We start from the raw sequence: 5,624 nt of genomic DNA on the forward strand, positions 1-5,624 counted from the left end.
GTCAGGTCACGACCGGGCTCCCAGTCAGTGATTATTCCAAGCCCTATCGAGCAGTTATCAAGTAATTGATAGCTGTAAAGTTTCACCGAATCTTTATCGTGGTGCACAAAAACGGCCAATCTCTTATTCCTGACGAACATCTCGCGGAGCACCATTTCGATGCTGTAGACGTCGACGTGCCCTCCGAATATCAAGAAGATCCGCGTTCTGCTCAAGCTGAATAGGTTGCTCACCACTTTCGCTACGTAGTCGCTGCTCACACTGCCAAGGAAGCAGATTATAGCATTTGATGGCCCGAACCATTTTGGCGTGAAAGTTTCCTCGCTCTCGCTACTGATTGTCAGGATCGAAGGAAAGTATTCCAACAACAGTTTGGTCAATCCCATCCTATCCTCCGATGCTCCCGTGATCGCCAAGTGCCACAGATCGTGTTTCTCTAGTATAATTTTAAACTCGTCAAAGAATATCTTTGTTGTGACGACGTCGATTGTCGGAGGAATTATTTTATTCTTCAGAAAATAAGCTCCGGGTAAATTCGCGTGGTGGAAAATTGCACAGACCAGAATTACGGAGTTGAAGAAATTCATGACGCAGTTTCGACTCGGTTACCAAAAATTTTATTTCGGTAAAATTAGCGCTGAACAGATGCCGGTAAAATTTTGTTTGCGAGTGAGCTTATCGTTCTGCTTCCCGAGTCTCAAAATGCTTGGTTTTTTTTTTTTTTCTTATGCTGCTAGATCGGACAAGGAATAAATATGAAAATCCATCAGTAACTTAGCCTAATAAATCGCTAGCCGTATCAGACGCGTGCAAACAAACTGACAGCCGAACTGAAAAAGTGAAACGTATACTGCTTGACAAATATGTGTTTCGAGCAGCCTTGGTTGTACATCGATATTGTGCGAAATTATTTTGCAAGTGAAATTCTTCAAACTTTCTTTCCGTTCTTATACCGGAATGGTTTTTTTAGCGGGTGAGGGCATTAATTCGCAAATTGAAGACGATCAGTTCAGCAGTGAATGTCAAGACGGCTGGAATGAGACAGAACAAGTAGAGAAGAAATATGGGCTTCAGTCGAGCCAATGAATAACTCGAGAAGTAACCACTCTGAGTATACGATCTTTCACCAATCAATCCAGCTGTTTTATCTATATGCATCCAGTATTGGTAAATACCAGACTGGCTGATCCGCATCAGTAGCTTATTCATGTCACCCGTCAGAGAAGATCCCTTCGGAGTGACAATTACAGCGCTGTAAGAAATCACGCAACCATGTAAAGGGTAATACGTCATGGGTTTTCCTAAACTTAAATCCGTAGCCCTGGCTTGATTTATGGTCGATAAATGTCGGAGGTACGCGATGTTCTCCCCCGCGGATAACCTCCCCAAGGCTTCTCCCATCGACGTTATCACCTCGAACCGACTTAGCAACTCGGCTCTGGTGCTGTTGGGGTCGATCTGATCGGCCAGCATGTGACGGCTGGATTGCGTTCCTGCGGTCCGAAGTCCTCCGTCTAAGATCCCTCTCTCGTCGGTGATCATAGGCGCGGTAATTGACGTGGCCAAAACAGAGGCCAGCGATGTCGAATATGCGGTGGATATTACTCGGGAATACTTGAGGTAGAGCAGGAAGAATAGTTTCCCAATGAAACCGGCTGGCTGACGCGGGATCGCGTAGGTCAGTGATAGGGATATCACGTCTAGAATCGTCAGGTGACACCGACGGTGGTTTCCTGTAAACAAATGTAGACCCTCGTGTACGCCTGCAAGTACTGTGGAGGACTAACTTGAACATTGAATATTGAGATCAATACTTCCAGACATTCGATGAAAAAAATGTTCATTGCTTTGGTAATAATTAATGTATAATTCAAATTCAATTTTCCTACTCTGACAATTATCAATCGTATTATTTAATTTTTCGGGTGATTAAAAATTTTAGGTTTGGAGCATTACTTATTATTTTGGTAATGGATAACGCATTACTGTTCTGATTATTATACTTTCGCAACCTTGGTCCCTTATTGCATCTAATTATTCCGAAGAAGTATAACAGTATAATCACCAATCCAGCCGCTACTGCGGTACTCTTTGAGGACCTTAAGACATTAAACAGGCTCTCATATGAGAGGAATATCACATAAAGTACCAGAATAGGTTATAACAGGACGTTAAGGTCCACGAGTAGTCCAACTATGAAAAAGATAGCTCTCTTAAGGTTCTGAATAGGGCGTGAGGACCAAAAAATACTAAATAATTAAGGCTCTGCTTAGTACCTGCATTCTTATAGTAGGGTCTAAATTTTGACTCAAGGTGCTGCTCGCAAAGCTCTCGTTTCCATGAAACCCACGGGTGCAAGTTGGCGACTTACGTGTGTCCAGCCTCGAGGCGACGTGAGTCAGAAAGCAGGTGAATAGAACGGTGAGGATGATCAGAGTCCAAGTGTAAGGTGAGAACACCGAGAATAAAATGTCGTTGTACTTGGTCTTCATTGGTAAAGTCCATACTATGCATTCGTGATTATAGGGCCCAGTGAAGTCAACGATCTCGGCTCTCTCTAGGGTGGGCCTTATCTGTCCGATCCCCAGATGCGCCTTGTCTTTGGCCACCTCTCCAACGATGCCCAGAATCGAGCCGTTGGGCGCGATCCACCATTGCTCATTGACGGACGGTACTTTTAGGACGGGCACGAAATTCATCTGGTTGGCAAGGATCAGGATCAAGTGTCCTTCGATGCCGCCCGTTATCCGTGGCACGTTATTCCTGTCGCTTTGCAGGATCATCGTCGGCGTTATGGACATGGTGCTAACAATCAACGGACATCCGAGTCCATTTACGGTCCCGCTCAGGCGGTCGAACACCGAACGTTTATTCGAAAAACCACTTCCCGGTGTCCACACGTTTGTCACCGTCGCTTCGAATCGGCATTTTCCGTCCAATTCTTCCCGGTATATCTTTATTTCCCGACCGTCGAGACGTGCGAACGACACGTTTCTCAGCCTCATTCTTCTAGCTGTCTTCATAAACGTGGATATTTTCTCGTACGTTACATTCTCGCTAGTTGATATTAACAAGGTCCTGCAGCCGAAGCTGTTGGGCAATTTAGCGAAGGACCAACTCACCGTGGAATCGTTCAACTCGTCGATGAAGTACAGCACGACGCTGTCCGCGTCCCAGTAAGAGAAACGCGTGGCGGCCTCGACTCGATTCGCAACTAGACAGGCGGTGTGGTCATCCAGAAAAACTTTCGTAGCTTGAAGGAAAATTTTGTTCTTTCCCAAGAGCATTAGGTGATAAATATGCAGCTTATCCAAGTTCGACTTCTTCAAGTCGGTCATGAATTCGACCAACAGATCTTCCTTCGTCAGACCCGCATCGTCGTCGGTTGGCAAAGACGCGTTAATCTCTTCGACATGGTGCAGAAGCATTGCGACAATGAAGAGTGTTTCCACTTTTGGAAAAATCATTTCGATTCTTAACTCATATGGACCTCGCAGATTCCGTCTATTGGGCTTTGAACCAAGGGTAGGGCTTTATTCTGACCGAAAGCTGAGCTGCGAAACGAACTGACCAAAGTCCCCCGGTCGTATTGAACAATCTGCGAAATACTTGCGAGGGATGTTTGATCAATTAATGTAATAACCTCAGCCACTCGGCGATGGACAAACACGGGTTACACTTCAACGTGTCTGGTCTGATTATCAAGTACAACGCTTCGTGAATCGATCGGCAGAAGTTGACGCTACAGCATGGGAAGCATGAAATGGGATCGGAATTTATAGAATTCGGAATTTCGAAGTAATTGAAAAGGTGAGGTAATTTAAGAGGTAATATAAGTTAAAGAAGACCGAATCAGAAATATTTCTTACGCATCGATGAACATAAAATATTTTTGCTGCAGTTACCGCTGGCAGAAGGATATCGGAACACCATTAGCAGCGTGCCGTAATAAATCGTTCCGTTTGGACGGGTACATGTTGACTCCGTCATCCAGTTCTTGGTGCGTGTTCCCATACTTAGTTGTTTGTTGTTGACGTAACCACCAATGGAATGGAATGTTACGGTGGGCATAGCGATACGACGATTTATCAAGTATCGTTTAAGTGGAATTTATTGTAAGCATTGATTAATTACTTATATCGATGAGGAAGTAGTTGAACAGATTGAGTTTCAAAAACCACGTGAACTTGAACAATTTGGGGATGGCAGTTTTCGCATACGATTATTGTTGAAGAAAAAAAAAAAAAGAAAAAAAAAGAGAAACTTTGATGCAGCCCGAGGCGTCGTTGGCCCAAGAACATTGCTTCGCTAGGATGGATCAATTTATAAATTTTTTTTTTTTTTTTGTCAAGGTGTGATTCAAAAAATTTGTGACAAATACTGTTTAAAATATTGTCGTAAAACCTGGAGGAAGTAGGAAAATATTTAGAGGTCGCTACCAATTATTGTAAAATTTTTTTGTCATTTTTTGTATTTTTGGTATTTTTCAGAAATTTTTCAATTGGTACCTTTAAAAAAAAGTGAAAAAATGAACCACCCTACAGCCCCGCGCCTAGTATTCCAGAGGCTTCGACAATTCGGTATCTAAGACAATCTCTGAGTCACGAGTCCTGCCTATTTTCACTCGCGTGGTGAGGCTCTCGCGATCGTCTCGATATCCGAGACCATTGGCGAGTTCGTTTTGCAGTTTGAGAAGCTGTGCTTACGATTAGACGGGAGATAGGCTCGTATATCGGCGAAATACATAAATTTCGAAGGTGTCAAGCAGCTCGAACTCGTTCCACCATTGTACGCAACCCATCCGTACGTAGGCATGCGTACGTGTACATCATACACACAGCGTCAAGTACCTCCGTATTCACATCATGTCTGCAGGTCGCCCATATTCCTATAACTGCAGCTAAAAATAACCGAGGAAGAGATACGGCCACGCCGACTTTACACCTGTAGATTTTCGCGAGTAAAAGTCTTTCATCAAACCCGCTAAAGCGAAGAGGGGTGAAGATGGTAGAATTTTACAGCGAAAAGGAGTGACAGGGTGAAAGATCAGTAAATCCATTCGTCGTTCTCGGTAGGTAAGTTACATTATTTACACAGCTTCGAAACAATATTTTATTCTTTCGTACAAAAATACACGTGACATATTTCACGAAACAGTTGCAGGGGTTCGAAAAAACATTCTTGAAACTGATTCTCTTTGGTTGTACTATACGTTGTAGGTAAGGTAAGTGTACCAATTATTGACTTTTTTGATTGTACCCGTTTAATCCTTAGTTCTAAAATTACTAAAAAATAAATTTTCAGTGTCCAACCTTCTAACAGTTGGTTTCATTCATCGATCCGTAGCAAAAATTTATTTATTTTGTAAAATAAACGGGTCGATAATTGGGTCTACGCGTGTCAATAATCGATACGCATGCCTTAAATTGAAATTATTCGAACAACCAGAGTCGTCGAATTCCTGATTTAACATTTATTCCGGATATTCTTCCGGCTAAAAGCGACGCCGCGTCGCCGGTGAAATTGGCGGATGTATATCCGAAGCGCGAAAATTTTGAATCGCGTGTAAAAGGAAGTGAATTCGACCGGTTTCGTAGCCGTTCCACTCGAATCGCTGTCGTTGT

This window comes from Neodiprion fabricii, chromosome 1 (assembly GCF_021155785.1).
Source record: "Neodiprion fabricii isolate iyNeoFabr1 chromosome 1, iyNeoFabr1.1, whole genome shotgun sequence".
NCBI classification, from domain to species: domain Eukaryota; kingdom Metazoa; phylum Arthropoda; class Insecta; order Hymenoptera; family Diprionidae; genus Neodiprion; species Neodiprion fabricii.